Source organism: Protopterus annectens, chromosome 7.part0 (genome assembly GCF_019279795.1).
Source record: "Protopterus annectens isolate FY-2018-M chromosome 7.part0, PAN1.0, whole genome shotgun sequence".
NCBI lineage: Eukaryota > Metazoa > Chordata > Ceratodontiformes > Protopteridae > Protopterus > Protopterus annectens.
The window spans coordinates 1,212,354,039-1,212,371,904 of record NC_056739.1 but is presented as its reverse complement, the minus strand read 5'-3'; the positions used below and the strand labels follow the sequence as shown (position 1 = coordinate 1,212,371,904).

Below are 17,866 nucleotides of genomic sequence, written 5' to 3'. Positions count from 1 at the left end.
CTGTAAATCAAACATTTCAATATTTAATTTTAAAATACATATAAAAAGTTATTTTTTGTGTTTGTATACTAATTGATAATAGCATAAATTTTGTTAAATACATAAATATAAAATAGTATTACATATTCATTAAGACTAATGAACACATAAATAAAATATATAAGAACCCCCGTATATATATTGTCTGTAAATAAATAATTGAAACCTTACAATTGTTCAGCCTTTAGTTTTAAATATGGCATGATTGAAATTGAATCATTCAACCCAGGGGGTTTGTTGGATTTCAACAAAATCTGCCAGCATGTTTCTCTATGAGATAACAATGCTGTCCAGTTTCCACCCCTGTTACAGTGAATTACTGTTTCCAAGACAAAAAACTTAAATGTTGCTGCTTCACACACGATCGTATGCCTGTATAGTGCATTCGTACTGACATTTTTTGAAATGTCGTAATAATGTTCGTAAATACGCCTCTTTAGCTGCCTCTCCGTCTTGCCTACATAAAATGCCTGGCAAGAACGGCAGACAGCCAAATACACTATACCCTTGGAGTTACAGTTGTAAAATTTATATGAACACAGTTTCCTGTTCCTACTTTCTAGGTATACAAATTCCTGATCTATAACATGCTTACATTGCATACAACGCCCACAACGGAACGTCCCTCTCCTAGGGGGGTTAGGGCCACCCTGCCTAGAATTCTGCTCTAAGGCCCTCTTAATATTAAAACCCCTCCTGTAGACAAATTTGCAGGACAAATCTTTTAAATTATTTAAATCCGTAAAATCCCTAAAACTACAAAGTTCCTTTTCAATTATATATCTAATTTGTCCTGCATCCTCACTGTGTTGTGTAATAAATAACTGATTGGAACCTGATGCATTGGTAAATCTTTGGGGACTGTCATCATGTGGATCCACTTTGCTCTTCCCCAAAATAGGAGAAAATCTATTTTTCCTAGCAGCCCTGACTTCATCATGGACAGGCAGTATATTAAAGAGAAAGTGTAAGTTTACTCTATCAAAAGCTTTGGTTGCATCTATTGTAAGGGCATATCTGGGGCATTTATCACTATTAAGTAGTGTTACAATGGTATCTAAGAGGAGGGTGTTGTCACTTGTTTGTCTGTCATAAAGCCCATTTGTTGTTGAGAAATAATAGAGGGGAGTATATTCTTAAGTCTATTTGTTATAGCATGGGCTAATATCTTAAGATCAGTGTTTATGAGGGCTATTGGTCTATAATTTGCTGGATCTGTTGGGTCAGAATGCGGTTTAGGAATCAACACTGCCGGAGTTATTTAAGCATTTATCTGATATACCATATTGTATTATATAATTGAAAACTTTTAATAAAACTTTGGAGATAGGTTCCATGAATAACTTATAAAAATCAGATGTGTATCCATCAGGCCCAGGGGATTTACCTAGTTTTAGTTTGTTTATTGCAGCTTTCATCTCTTTTAATTATAACTGTGATTTTAAGAGTTTCCTTCGATCTTCTGTAATTTGTGGAAAGTGTATATTATGTAAAAAATCCTCAAATCTGTCTGTAGATGGTGATAAGGGTATATTGTGTAATTTCTTATAAATATCTTCAAAAGTGTCCACTATATCTTCGTCTTTATATTTCACCTCTCCTTCATATTTTATTTCTTTGATCCTAGGAGGTCCACTTTTTATGTTAATTAGTCTAGCTAGGAATTTTGATGGTGTTTGAGCCCATTCTGAGTATTGATATATTCTAAATAGTGTTTGTGTAATTGTTTTGCCAATCAATTATTTCTTCAAGTTCTTTAGAATATTTTTCCTGAAGTTCTAGTTCAGCAATGTTTATTTGATACTCTAGTTCATTCTTAAGATTGTTATATTTTTTGAGCCATGCAGATTTTTGAATAATACCCCTGATGACCACCTTGGTAGCCGCCCATTGTATGTCATATGGAATTTGAGTGGATATAAAATCATTTTGGAGTTGGGCTAGGACATTCTGAATTTCTTGTGTTGTTTCTTGGTTTTGTATAATTTTAGGATTTAACGTCCAGGTATTGAGATAGGAAATATTTTGTTTATGGGCTTGAAAGTTTATTAAAAGTCTAATTTTGGAATGATCTGAAAGAGTTCTAGGTGATACAGCATAATTTAATTGGTTAGAAAGGAAAGCAAGGGAAATTAGAAAAGTATCTATCCTGGACCAAGTTTTATGAGTGGCTGAAAAGAAAGTGAATCTTTATATTGTTTTATCATATTGAAATCTAACATAAGGGTCAACTAGTTCAAATGTATTTTGTAATTCTTCAAGTGCTGTAGTGGTAGAGTGTGACTGTCTGTTTTTATTATGCGATCTATCCTTATCTAGTTTTAGTAAAGCATTCCAGTCCCCACCTACAATAAACAGATGATTTGGGTATTTGGCTAATATATTAAAGATTTCATAAATGAAGAGCTGTTGATTTGAGCAGGGGCGATATATATTAAGAAAGAGTAATGGTTTGTTCAAAGTATGATATTCAGCAGTAAATAATACCCATCTTCCCTTTGAGTCAGCTTCATAGAAAGTAATCTCTTCTTGGAAGGATTTATTTACTATAATGGCCACTCCCCTGGACAAAGAACTATAATTTGCAGCAACTATTGTTTTAACCCATTTTCTTTTCCTTTCCCTAACCCAAAGTTGGTCATCTAAGTGAGTTTCTTGCAAGAAAGTTATATCAGCCTTAGTTTGGTATGTGAGGTGCATGATTAAATTTCTTTTCTTTTTGTCTACCATCCCTTTTACATCCCATGAGTCTATGGTTATAATTTTTTATTAATATTGTTGAAGTTTCTCACTAGTTGATACTCAGAAATACAGTTATAAACTTTGTCTGTTAGTGTATTTATCTTAAGAATAAATGTTGTGACTTCTATACTCCTAAACTCTAAATAGGTGCCTAACCACCCATCCCTTTGTATTAGTAAATGTGCATGAGTTAAGAAACTAAAAGAGACTATTATTTTTAGCAACAAGGAGTAAATATTTATCAGAGGGATGTCAATAATACTCATACTATTCCAAATGCGAACAGTCATCAGCTAACAGACTGTGCCCATCCCGCTCCTTTTATTTATGTACTGCATATTCATTTTCAGACTTTTTAAAATAGTACCCTTAGATATTATATAGAGAGAAAGAGAAAAGTGGCTTTTATAAAAAGTTTTGTAGTAACAGCAACATATTATAATTTTTAACATTTCAAGAGTACACATTTAAAAGGAACTCAATGGTTATGCCAGTAGAATAATGATTATACATTTTAAACATTTAAAGAAGGCAGCACTTTAAAGTTCAACAACATTTGTATTATTTTTGTTAACAACAACTGTGGTTCTTTAAAATGTATTAGAAACTTCATTTAACACTGCACTGGCAAAAGCCATACAGAACATCATTATGAACTCTTATATTATTAATTAACCAGTGCCATCTACTGGACAAACAGGGAGAAATGTTTTTGTATCTTGCTCATAGACACACTTAAAAGCAACTCAATGGATTATGCCAGTAGAATAATGATTATACATTAAACTACTACTGTCTAGTATTTACACTACTTAAACTATTATATCAAAGGTTATATCACATTATTTTAAATGTAGTTTAGCACTCTTTTTTTGTAAGCTGTAAATGCACTTTAAAGTCATTTCTCTATGCAGTCAGTGTTGGGTAGCTTTCTAGCTTTTAAATGTAGAAGGCAGTTATTAAAAGACAGTACCTTAAGTATGACAGTGTAGCAAAAACATTTTCTTTACAGGCAGGTAAGCAGAGTTATTTAGAACACATTCCACATCCTTTTGCTTGAAGTTTCCCATAAGAGTGGTATATTCTTCTGTCCTGTAGTTCTTTGGAGCTGTAGTGCTTGTTTAGCCTTCCAAATGTTGTTTTTGGATCAAAAGATATGATAAAAGTTGTCTCAGGCAGGATTTATTTTGAAGACACACAGAAAGGTGGGTTTTGCCTGGTCAGGTGTTTCCAGGGATATTTTTTCTTCTTTGTAATAAAATGTTAAAGTTGCAAGATATTTAATTTGGAAAAGAATATTATTTTCAATGAGGTAAGTGCAGTATTTACTGAGTTTCTGTCGATTTTGCTTAATCTCTAAAGGAAGCTCATGAGTAATCGTAATTTTATGTGCTCTCCATGTAACATTCTTTTTAACTTTATAAGCTGACAATATCTGTTGAACATGTGCTGAATTAAGCAGTCTGATGTAGATTTGTCTTGGGAGATCACTTGTTTGTGTACGCTTTATAGCTCTGTGGGCTCTTTCAATCACTATCTCATCCAGGAGATATTCATTAGTCAGAAGAGAGTTTAGTATTTCTTTTATTATTGGAATAAGTTGTGGATTACTGAAGCTCTCTGGAATACCTCTTATGATAAAATTATTTCTCTGGCTTCTAACTTCCAAGTCTAGCATTTTTTGCTGTATTTTTTAATTATGGTGTCATTGGTTTGTGCTTTTTGTTGCAGTTCATTTATTTTTAGCTCATTGTCCATAACTTTAGCTTCATTTTGTTCTAGCCTAAGCACAATTTGGTCCAGAGTAGAGCCAAATGTAGTTACCTTATCAGAGAAACCATGCACTTCTGTTTGTAAAGCAGTTTTTAGATCCTCCAGTGTTAAAGGTTGTTCCTGCTTTAATCGTTGACACATTTTACCAGCTTTTTGTTGTTGCTTGTTAATTTTTTTGCCTTTTAGAAGTGGTTTCTTTCTCAGGAGTAGTAATTGCAGACAGTTTGGTTTTTGTGATTACAGTTTCCATCTGATCTGAATGATTCTCCGTTAATCTTGTATAGTTAAGACTCCTAGTAGTAGTGCAGAATTTTAAATAAGTCTTGTTATAAAAGTTTTCTTCTTACTTTCCTCTTATTAGGCCTGTTGGTCTTGAAGAAATCACACCATGCGGTTCAGGGCTCTGTTTCCAACAAGTAATTATTTTTGCTTCAGAATGAGAGAATTTTTGAAAAATAAAGATGAAACAAGCAAGTACTCGTATTTCTGCTTTAATCCACTGATGTTTGGTATACTTTTCCCACGCGATGCACTGGTTTGAAGTCAGATTATAGTATAGGAATGCAGGAGCTGTACTGTCAGTGTGCTTACAGGCTATCCACCATTTTGGAATGAAGAAGGATGCCTTTAAGGAATTGTTTGACCGCAGACAAGCAGAAATCATGAGTGTCAACTGAAGAATATGCTAGCCCAGCATACAGCAGGCCAAAAAATAAGAGTGAAATACTGGAACCTGCACAGATAAGGGATGCCTGTTTCCAGAGATGAACCAGAGAGAAAATCTCTTCCATATGGACAAATATGATTTCCTGGTAGTAGGTTTCCTGGCCTCCTGCAGGTCCCAAAGTATGTCCTCAGAAAAGAGATGCCTAAAAGGGATCAAGACCATATCACCAACACTGTCAGTTGAAGGGTGGACACGTGAAGATGGATAAAAGACCCCTTGTCATATGTGAGAAGGTCCAATTGGTGAGGCAACTTATGGTGACTGCCCCTGGCCAACTGAAAAAGAAAGGGGAACCAATGTTCTCTGGTCAGAAAGGGAATCACTAACAAGATTTTGGGAAAGTACTGCCTGATCTTTTGCAAGACTCTCGGAAGCATGGGAAGGGGAGGAAAGGCATACAGAAACATCCACTTTCCAAGCCAGAGGATTTAGGACTCTGGAACAGAAAATAGGAAGCTGTCTGTTCAGAGGGGAGACAAAAAGATTTATCCGAGGAGTATCCCATTGATGGAAAATGTCCAGGATCACATCTCTATGGAGCATCCATTTGTGAGCTTGTGTGCTGCACCTGCTCAAAGAGTCTGCCACCAGACTGTGCTCTGAGAGAATACAGATGGCCTGAAGAGTCACTTGATACTGGACAGCTAGATCCCAGACCTGAAGAGCTAGCCTGAAAAGGAGGTAGGACTTTGTACTTCCTTGCTTGCTGACATACCGCATTCACGATGGTACTGTCTATGAAAACTTTGAGGGACTCAGGAGGAAAGAGGGTATGAAAAGCCTGAAGAGCGAGAAGCATCTCCTTGATGTTGATGTGGTCCAACCTCTGATGAGGAGGCCAGAGACCCTGAACCTTGAAAGAAGGAAGATCCCCACCTCCTGTCTGAGGAATCTGTATAGAGATCTTGAGCCAGGATGGGAGACTGAAAAGGTAGCCCCAGGTTGAGAGTAAGATGATGAATCCACCACTGAAGCTAGAGCTTGAGACAGGGAAGGAAGGGAACTAAGAAGTCCAGAGGGTGACAATTTTGAAGTCACACTAACTTGAGGTACCACTGAAGTTCTCATATGTAGCCTGGCCAGACGCAACATGAGGGAAGTCATAAACCCAAGGACTCTGAGAAAGTTCCTGGCCATGACTGAATGCAGAGGAAGAAGAGACTGGAAAAAGGCAATCAGAGACATGGCCTTAGGGGCAGGCAAAGATGCCAGCATGGGGATGGTCTGGATCCTACAACCAAGGAAAACGTGATCCTGAGGAGGAGTCAGGACTGATTTTTGAAAGTTGATGGTGAACCCCTGCTGCGAACCCCAGCCTCTGCAGCAGGGAAAATGTAAACTACAGATTGTAATGCAGAGCCTCTGAGGACAATGCCTGAATAAGCAGATTTTCCAGATAAGGAAAGATCTGAACCCTCTCATCCTACAAAAAACAATGACTGGAGCAAGGCATTTGGTGAATACTCTTGGGGCAGTAGAGAGATTAAATGGCAAAGCAGGGGACTAAAAATTCAAAGACGAAATGGAGAAACAAACATTTCCTAAAAAGGGGAATAGATAGGGATATCAAAGTAGGCATCCTTTAGATCCAGAGACCAGAAAGGTCTGAGGAAGATGAAGAAAAGGAAATAAAGTCTGAGGAGACAACATACAAAAGGAGGAGACCTTGAGAAAGGTATTGAGCTGAGAAAAATTCAGAATTGGTCTCCAAGTACCCTGCTTTCAAAAAACCAGAAAACATACCCTTCCCTTCCTGGGCAGGGGGCACAGCTTGAATGGTGCCGTGTGTCAAGACAGAGAATGAAGCACCTCTGGGAAGAGAGGATGCTGTTCTCCAGGAGGTGGAAGGATGTCTAGAAAGGGAGGAAAAGATTTCCAAACCATAAAATATTGCTGCCAGGTAATGTACAGAACCCAAGAGTCTGTTGTTATCCATAACCAATTTGGAAGAGAGAGGGATAAGATAACCTGGCCAAAGAAAAGGGTAAACAAACTGTCAAACTGAACCCAGCTTGTCCTGAAAAGCAAGTTTCTGGGAGACAGGAATTTGAGTATTCTTGGCAGGAAATGCACCTCTAGAATCCTTTTTGCCCTTAGGCAGAGGGCGTGACTGCCTGCAAACAAAAGTAGATTTGGAGGGATAATTCCTCTGAAATTTGGGGATTGGAAAAAACAAAAAATATGTTTCAACTCCTGCAAGGCTTTACCCTGATCCAGGACAGACTTGGAAACTTCAGCAGCAAAAAGATTTTTATTATCCAAAGGAGAATCCAATAGCTAGGCCTTAATATCATCAGGCAAAGCCTGAAGACAAAGCCAAGAGTAATGCCTCATAAGAGAACCAAATGCATCAGCCTTGGAAGAAGCATCAGCTGCATCATAAATGCATTTAATAGAGTGGTGGGCAACTTGAGAGGTAGAACCCAACAAGGAAAGGGCTGAAGCCTTCCCCTCTGAATCAGAAAGATGAGCAATCACCTGAGAAACTTGAAAGAGTAGGGCTAAAATATACCTGGTCATACGAGTCTGGTAATGAATAGTCTTAAAAGACAGGGTGGCCAGCAGTACAAACCTTTTTGTCCAGCCTCCCCATGGCCCTACCTTCCTTATCTGAAGGAAGCATCTTAGTACAGGGCAACAGCTTGGAGGGTTTTTCAGAAGAGGCAGACACCATCGAAGGATCAGCAGAAGGACATTTATACCGAAATTTACAATCATCAGACACCTTGTAAAATCTGCCAGGTTTCTTAGGAGCAGGGGGCTGAGAATTAGGGGCTATAGAATCTGCCGAAAATGTATGCAGCGGGAACAGAAGGAACAGCTGATGACTTAGGAGACTCCACCTGGAGGAGTTCATAATACCCCTTGAATGTCAGAGGTTTGAGAACAATCCCACTTACAAAACTGCCTCACATGGGCACAGTATCTACAAAGGAGAGCTGCTCCAGAGGGGAATCTGGACTAAAAACAGTCCACTTCCTCTAAACCATAGTCGAAGGGGGAAAAGAATTTGAGAAGATCCTCATCTGAAGAATCGAGTTCCCTCTGTCTTTTAAGATGAGTGGAAGATCAGGAAGGGCCAGGCACGGACACCCCTTCAGAATGCTTTATAGCCATCAGAGCACTGAATAACCCCCCCCCCCCCAAAAGAGTAAAATCCTGCCATTCACATGGGGATCCTTAACAACAGGGGGAAATATACTTGGGTTTTTCTTTCTTTTTCTGCAGGACATCCGCATGAAACACCCTCGAAGGGTCAGACCCCTGGTGACATTCAATAAGCACAGTGGGAATCTCCTCCCTAAGATCTGCAAAATCCCTCTTGACCCTTTGGATATAATCAACTGAGGTTACCCCTCAACATCAGGAGCAGACATTTGTAAAGCCTCTGAGGTCGTGTGAGAATACCAGCCACCAATGATGCCGTGGTAAAAGAATCTAAAGCAACCACTTGATGATCCCTTGGGATTTCACTATCCTCAACAGAGATGCCCAGGGAGGCTGAACAGCAGCCATATCAGACCCAATTTTGTTTGGCCTTTTTCATGGCAGACAGTGGGTGACCCTTGAGACAGGAAGATTCTGCCATAGCACCCTGAGCCAACAGCTTAAGATATTGTTTTTCTAAGTAAACAGATAAAGAAGAGAGATGGCAACATACAGTCTTATGGACAAAAGCCTGGCAGATATAACATTAGTCGTGCGAAGTACCCAAACAGAAAAGACACTAGTTGCGGTGGTCTTTATGGGGAATCTGCCTCCCGCACTGACATTTTTCCTTTCTGGATGACATGAACTCAACAGCACTAAAGAAAAAAAGATAAGAAGAAACCCCAACAGGGCACTGATCTGAGATGTGGTCTGATAACCAGCACAGCAGAAAGGCATTCAGACTGATGTTCAATGATCTTTTGACTGACATCAAACAGGATCTGACTGTGTGTGCCTTGTATATTCTGGGAGTGCATGCATGTGAAATAAGACGCCTATAATGACTAAAGGCTTTAATATACTGGCCAGACATTGGGCTATCGTTGGCAGAAGATCCCTTAGGCAAAGAATATTGCAATAGTGATATCAAAGGGCATCTATAGCATTACAATCACTGAGTTATGGTCTCTAGTACAAAGAAAAACACCAATAAAACAAACTCAAAAGGAACAAATATTTTCTCACATTTTTCTTTCAAGTCTGACGACAAAATGTTTTTAACTTGCAAAATAAGGTGAGCTGTCAGAAGGTATGATTTTTCCTTACTTCTGTTTATGTAGTACAGCTATGCTATAAGATTTTATGCAAAAAAGGGAAATTAATGGAGTTTAAACAAATACAATTTTCTTTTTCAAAGAAGAGGAGCCCTGACTAACATTTTGCTGATGCCCTTACCTACAAACTCTGAAGTAAATATGAGTGTGCTAGCTGATACCCTTACAGTGAGAATATATGTATGGCTGAAAACATGCAAAATGGCATGTCATAGAAAATGTCCAGAGCCATAAAACCTGATTCTAATAACAATTAAAGCTGGGAACAAGGCACTCTGCCAGTACTGCATACAACACATGCACTTCTAAAAGAACATCCAAATCATGGAATACAAATGAGAAACAACACAAGTATTCACCAGCCAGTAATGCAATACACATGACCCCAAATCAGTGTGGCAGTATGCTATGCTGGGCTTACAAAGGTCAGAAGTAAAACTGGAGTATGCCACATAACAGTACTATAGTACAGCCAACAATGCGTTACCTTTTCTTGCTAAAGCAGTCAACCAAATGAATGCATCCAGACAGTAACCAACTCAGTACAGTGCAAGACTAGATAATAACAAAATCCCTGATCAGGAGTCTAGTAAAATATACTGCCTGGAGAGGAAGTTGATGTGTGCAACACATATTACAGTATATAGCCTGTGGGGGAATCCAATCACCCTTGCAACTAATGCCCATTAGTATTGAGGACAGCAAAAGTGTGCCTCAGATTATAACCTCCTGTATTCTGGATAAACATCTGAATGGTACATGTAAGCAAAGATATGACTATATAAACTTCAGATGGCAAAGGCAACGCTCCTCACAAGTTTTAATAATCTACAGTTTATCCTTATAACAGTGCGACTTCTTTACAACAGTGGAATTTTCATTTACAGACTTACCATGATTATTATTTATGCATTAAATAAAGTCTTATCACTGTCAAATATAGTTCTCAATTTTTTATGTAGCATGCTATTTTCCACTCCGTATCAAATAAATTTTTATAGGCGGCCGTGGTGGTGCAGCGGTTAGCATTGCCACCTCACAGCAAGAGGTTTTCTGGTTCGATCCTTGGCTGGGGTGCCTTCTGTGCAGAGTCTGCATGTCCTCCCTGTAGTCACATGGGTTTCCTCCGGGTGCTCTGGTTCCCCCCCCATATCTCAAAGACATGCTGTAGGTGGACTGGAGACACTAAATTGGCCCTAGGCGTGAGTGCGTGCGTGTGTGCCTTCTGTGGAAGGTTGGGTGTCAGGGCTGGCAACCTGACACAGTAAAACCCCACTACCAATCATAAGTGGACAGGTGATCCGCTGTGGTGACTCCTAACCGGGAAAAGGCAAAAGAAGATGCTGCTCAACGCCAGAAGTCTAAACCTCAAGATGCATGCTTTCGAAGCCCTCCTCAGTATGGAGAACATCGATGTCTGTGCAGTGACTGAATCCTGGTTCAAGGCTCCTGAGAGCACCCCAGCACTACCAGGTTATACTTCATATCATGCTTTTCAGCCTCAAAACTTGGACCGAACCACAAAAGGAGGGGGAGTATCCATATTCATCAAAGATACCTACACCTCCAGGTTAGTGGCAACGCACGAAGCATCGGAGACCATCCAGGTGCAACTAACCGTAGGCAAAACTGCCCTACAGTTTGTAGCATGATACAGACCACCCTTTCAAACTCAGGAACCCCACTCAGCCTTCCTGAAGACACTGGAAAGTATGAATGTCTCTCCAAATACCATCATATTGGGAGACTTCAACTACCCAAACATAGACTGGGAGTATTACTCAAGCCCCAACACCCTAGACCAAAGGTTCCTAGAATTCATAAACTCAAATGCGATGGAACAACTAGTCACCACTCCCACAAGAGGAGATAATATACTAGACCTGATCATCTCAAACATGGGGACACAATGCTCCACACCGGAAGTATACCCCTCATTGGTGAGATCAGACCATAAATTAATCTCACTGGAAATCCACATCCCGCCCCCACCCCCAGCACAAAAGACCATAGTGAAGAATTTCTCAAAAGCCGACTTCACACTTCTTAAGACTGAAGTGGCATCCTTCAAGGCCCCTGGGCCAGTGGAAACCACAGCCCACACCACTGAATCCTTTATAAACGCTTTCTATGGACACCTTCAAGAATGCATGGATCATGCAATCCTAAATAAAACCAAGACCCATTCCCCCAAAGGCAGGCGTCCTGTCTGGTGGACCCCAGCCATTAACAAGCTTTACAACAGGAGGAGGAAGCTACTACATGACGGAGCAAAATCCCCAAAAGGGAAGGCATCTCTGATCAGTACTAGCAAAAAACTACGATCACTCATAAAATCATCCAAGGCCAACTTTGAGAGAAAAATCGCAAAAGACACTAAAGACAATCACAAGGCCTTCTTTAGTTATGTTAGAAACCTGGTTGGAAACTCCCAGATATGCTCAGAGTTAGTCCAAAATGACAAAAAATACACTGAACCCACAGACATTGCCAACATACTGGCAAACAGGTTCAGTGCAAATTTCTCCCCCCCAAAAAGAGAAATATCTATCCCAGCAGAGTGTAGCCTCCCTGACATCTCAGATGCCCAGGTGAGAGCCGCCCTCTCCAAAGCTAAAAACACAGCATCAATGGGACCAGACGGTGTCCCGGGTTGCATGCTACATGAACTCCAAGAGGAACTAAACCCACACATAAGGCTGCTGTTTAATCTTAGCCTTACTACAGGATACATATCCAAAGAATGGCGTACAGCAACAGTGGTCCCATTCCACAAAGGAGGTGCTTCTACGGACCCTGGAAATTACCGCCCCATAAGCTTGATGAGCCTGGTCTGCAAAGCTATGGAGAGGATCATTATGGAACTCATAAACAAAGACATTGGGGACCTACAGACACTGGATCCTACCCAATTCGGCTTTGTCAAGGGCAGATCCTGCCTTTTGAACCTAGTCGACTTTTTTGAAACAGTCACTAAGGCCATTGATGAGGGTAAGGCAGTTCACACAGCCTACCTTGATCTTGCAAAAGCCTTCGACACAATACCCCACTCGGGCATCATAGACAAGCTCACCAGCTTAAATGTAAACCCATATGTCATAAGATGGGTTGCAAACTGGCTCAAGGACAGAACCCACAAGGTCAGAATTGCTGGAGCCATGTCAGACTAAGCCAGTCACAAGCGGTGTCCCACAGGGCTCGGTCCTGGGACCCCTCTTGTTCGGCATTTATTTTTCCAAGGTGCAAGCAAACACAGGAAGATTGTGGCTGACAAAGTTCGCAGATGACTGCAAACTGGGCACCATAATTGATACTCCAGCGGACACAAGCATCCTTCAGAAAGGCCTCATGGAAACGGATAACTGGTGCCAGAGCCATGGCCAACGCCAAAAAATGCATAGTCATACCCTTTCGGAAAAACAAAGTACCCACAGATTACCACATAGGTGGTAATCCATTAAGTACGGAAAAAGTAATCAGGGACCTAGGGACCCAAGTTGACAGTAACCTCTCATTTGACACTCACATTGCCAAGATGGTTAGGAAGATCTTCTATATTACCCACCTTATCATGAAATGGTTCACATCTAGATCAAGAGAGGTCATTGTGCCCCTATACTCTTCCCTTATCAGGCCCATAACTGAGTACACTGCCCCATTTGGGATGTACCTTACCCGACACCTGCAGCAGTTAGAAAGACCCCAAAAGTACCTCACCAAGAGGATCAAGGGTTTCAAACATATGTCATATGCTGCCCGGCTGAAGAAACTCCAGCTCTATTCAGTCGCAAACCGCCTACTCAGAGGCGATCTATGCCTGACGTACAAGGCCATGTCCAATCCGGAATTAATGGACATGCTCCACCTCAGAAAATCCAAATCCACCAGAGCCATGAGAGCGAGAGATTTAAACCTCAACACAGAAATAAATAGGATGTGCTGGAGGGACAGATTCATAACCCAGAGGCTCCCTACACTCTGGAACAGAATCCCAGTCCATGTTAGGCAGAGCCCCTCACTGACTCTCTTCAAGAGAAATCTTGACGAGTGGATGGGAGATCGTAGGTTTACCCCGGGTGTCATCTCTGTGTCACTACTAGACAGAGGCACAGTAAACTAAACCCTAAATGGGCATAGTATTCTCATTCCAAGGGGTGGCGAAAGCCACACACACTCTGGCTGGGCTTATAAATGCCCTAGGGCAGATAGCCTAGTACGAACCTATGAACCTATAAGAAGAAGAAGATCAAATTAATTTCTACAATCAACACCATATTCAAATTCTACAAATATAGAGGCAGTCCCCCAGGTTGCGGACCACCCATAGATACGAACGGGCTGCTGCAATGTCGGAAAGAGCGTGAAAAAAATTAAAATTGTTAAAGCTACCCAAATGTATGTGTGTGTGTGTGTGTGTGTGTGTGTGTGTGAGAGAGAGAGGGAGAGAGAGAGAGATCGAGAGAAAGTGACAGCAATGTGTAAGTGAATGCATGTATGAAGGTGGAAGTGACTATTATGTGAGAGATCGAGAGAAAGTGAGAGTGGTGTGTGAGTGAATGTATGTATGAATGTGGAACTGACTGTGTGTATGAGAGATCAGAAGAGTGAGACTGATGTGTGATTGAATGCAGGTATGAATGAAGAAGAGAGACTGTGTGTGTGTGTGTGTGTGTGTGTGTGTGTGTGTGTGTGTGTGTGTGTGTGTGTGTGTGTGTGTATGTGAGAGAGAGAGAGATCAGGAGAGTGACAGCGATGTGTGAGTGAATGCAGGTATGAATGAGGAAGTGACTGTGAATATCAGTGAGAGCGATGTCTGAGGGAATGCAGGTATGAATGAGGAAGTGACTGTGAATATGAGCGACAGCGATATGTGAGTGAATGCAGGTATGAATGAGGAAGTGACTGTGAATATCAGTGAGAGTGATGTCTGAGGGAATGCAGGTATGAATGAGGAAGTGGCTGTGCGTACGAGATCGAAAGAATGAGAGCGATGTGCATAGTTACCACCAATCCCATTGCCAGAGGGACAATCACGGGTTGAGCCTTGTCATCCTGTTGCCAGCACTGTCAAGCAGTGGGACTTTAAAAGTCCTGTTTTCCAGTGTACACTGAATTGCTGTGGAAAAGCCAAAAATTCTTCAGTTTTTTTCCACGGCAATGCGGTGATGTCACCAACCCGGACCTGCAGTTAGAGGTATTCCCTGTTAGGTCCGGGGGGATGTAAATCATGCAGCAATTGACTGCAAGGATTGAAGTGGGCGGGGATTCAACTCTGAAGAGCCCTACAAAGGTTGCAGCTGCAGAGCAGTTTTGTATTAGCGCTTCTACAGCTGCTATAATTTAAGGACTGAGACTTGCCAGACAGCAAGGCAGCCAGCCAGCTAGCCATCAAGGAAGCCAGCCAGCCACTCCAGCAGGTAGAAGCCTGCTAGCCAGTCCAGCGGGCAGGGAGCCAGTCATCCAGCCAGCCAGTCCCAGCAGGCAGGGAGCCAGTCATCCAGCAGGAAGGAAGCCAGCTAGCCCAGCAAAGACTGTGATTATAGTGGTAAGTACATAGTACTTTGTGGCTCTAGTTATTTAAAATGGGAATATTGTGCTTTATTTAAGTTTTTAATGTTTACAGGTAAATGGGGGGGGGGTGCAGTACACAGTACTTAAATCTGTGCAGTGGCAATTTTGAGATTTCCAAGTAGTAGTTTAAAACGAGAATATTGTGCTTTATTTAAATTTAAGTTTTTAATGTTTGGAGGTAAATGAGGGTGTAGTACACAATATTTACATCTATGCGGTGGTTATTTTGAGATTTTTGAGTAGTATTTAAAGGTATAAAACCTGTGTGTGCGTGTGTATATATATAATTATAATTGTTGTGGTTGTTGGGATATGATTTGGAAGTGTTACTTTTTAAAGGCTGAACCATATGTATAGAAGTTTTGTTTAATTCTGTTGGGGGCAGTCATAAATATAATGCAGTGTGATGTATTTCTATTGTCGTAGCTTTTTCAGGGTACTTTCTCTGTTTACAGATAGAAAATATTTGAGTATAGTTTGCACTTTTTTGTATGGAAATGTGTGCAATTTAATACTGTTTTCAGGAAGTTAGGATATACTGTTTGGGTAATTTTTCCTGTTAGTTCTTGCAAGTCAATGTGCCATGTGCATGTGATACAAGTCTACCTTTTGAGGGGGAATGTTAATAGTTAACGTAGTGCATTTATTATATTAGTAGGTACATGTTGCCAATGTGCCGAAGCTGTGTCAAGATAATTTTCATTTATAGTTATAAATGTGTACATTTTACTTTTTATGCTGTCTTTATTAAAGTTAAAATGTCCTGCTTTGCTTGTAATGTGAATATGGATGTGCTGCTTTTACTTGGGCTTATTTATTGTGTCGTCGTGCTGGGTAAATTACTCTTGCTTTGAGGTAAAAGGGGTCTATGGGGTCTGTCATGCATTGTAGTTTACTTTAGCTGCTCTTGCAAGAAGTATTTTTAAAAGGTAAAATGTTTAAGTACTTTTTTTTTTTTTTGTGGATGCATGCTCAGAAGTTAATGCAGTGTATTTTGAATTGTGCTAAAACATGTTGTCATTTCATCGTGATTTCAGGATAGTTTGCTTTTATAAGTAGCAAAGTTTGTATTTTGTTTTTAGTGATGTCTTTAATAAATTTACAATGCACTGCTTTCATTATAATCCGATTACGGCCAGTACTGCTGTTGGGCATATTTGTTAATGGATCATTGTGCTATGTAAATTTCTGCTATACGTTTATTTCTTTTAACTGCTGTGGTCAAAAGCTAAATCGGGTCTATGGAGTCCGCTGTACATTCTCATTCATTTTAGAGTGTTTTTTGGTACAGTGAAAATATGTTTAACTTTATTTTCTGGAGGGGTGGGGGGCATGTTTGGTGGTAAAAATAATGCATTTCGTTTTCTACAAGCTGTGTTAGTATCAATTGTTTTCAATGGCCAAAATGCCCCCTACATTACCTCATTTACTATTTTACCTTTTTCAAATGGTTTGTAGTGTTAATTTTTTCTGCTCCATTCCTCAGGTCTTTCATATGCCAGTGTTTTTTAAACCAGTTATTTCATATGCCAGTGTTTTTTTTTCAAACCAATTCTTTCATATGCCAATGTTTTTCAAGCCAGTTATTCCGCATGACAATGTTTTTCATGACGGTTCTTTCATGTGCCAATGTTTTTCCAGCCAGTTCTTTCGCGTGCCAATGTTTTTCAAGCCAGTTCGTTCATGCACCAGTATGTTACTGCACCCACTAACACAGTTTTGCTAAATATGTTGCACATCAGCTAAGTACAGATTCAAGAATGAAGAGAGCAGCAGCTTCAGCACAGCCAATCAGCAACAAGAGAATGTGCAGGTGTCAGGATGTTTGGAAAATGGAATTAGACTGGATCAAGAGATGCAGTGATGCAAAATCATTCTGCAGGTACTACAAGAAAGAATTTCTACTGACCCACGGTGGAAGAAATGATGTTGCATGACATGAGGCAACTGAACAACATAAGACTGCTATTCTTCAAGCAAAATCCAGTCACCTGATGACAAAGTGGGCAAGGAACACAAACATTGAGGGACCAGAACTTAGGATCACTATAATAATTTGGACTGTGCAGTAAAGTTGGCCAAGTCAGTTGTACAGCGAATCAGACATTACACAGAAACTATCTTGTGGAAGAACCAAGGCTGAAGCCATAGTCGAAAATGTTTTGGGACTGCACTCATTGGAATGCCTCCTGCATGACCTTCAAAAACCAGGCACTTCATTTGCAATTTCATCAGATGCTTCCAACAAGGGGAACATAAAATTATTTCCACTTGTTGTGAGGTATTTTTCTAAAGAAGAAGGGGTGGTAAATGGCCTTTTGGACTTCTTTGAAGACCCTGATGAATCTGCAAAGGCTATATCACAGTAGTTTTCGAACATTACGGAAAAGCACTCCTTGCCCTGGAACAACATTTCAGCATATGGAGCTGATAGTGCCAATGTGAACTATGGGAAGAAATCTGGTGTGTATACCAGATTAAAAGAAAAGTGCCCATCACTCCAGAAGGCTGTTATTCACAATGCAGCCACAAAATCTGCAGCACAACTACCGTATGATGTGGAAGTATTTGTAATAAAACTTTTCAGCCATTTCTCAGGTTCTGCCACAAGGATCAGAGACTTGAAGGACTTCCTTGAGTTTTGTGGCATGGAATTTGACAGTCTGTTAAGACATGTGCCAACAAGATGGCTGTCACTACTGCCATCCATTGAAAGAATAGAATAGTGAAAAATCTCCAAGTGCTCCAG

The 17,866-nt window shown here is 40.3% G+C and overlaps 1 protein-coding gene across 1 annotated transcript in view; it reads right to left on the bottom strand.

Annotated features, from left to right (window-relative positions):
* KTI12 (KTI12 chromatin associated homolog) overlaps nt 1–17,866 on the bottom strand; it is a gene marked incomplete in the record, with an annotated part of 408,069 nt that overhangs the window by 177,547 nt on the left and 212,656 nt on the right.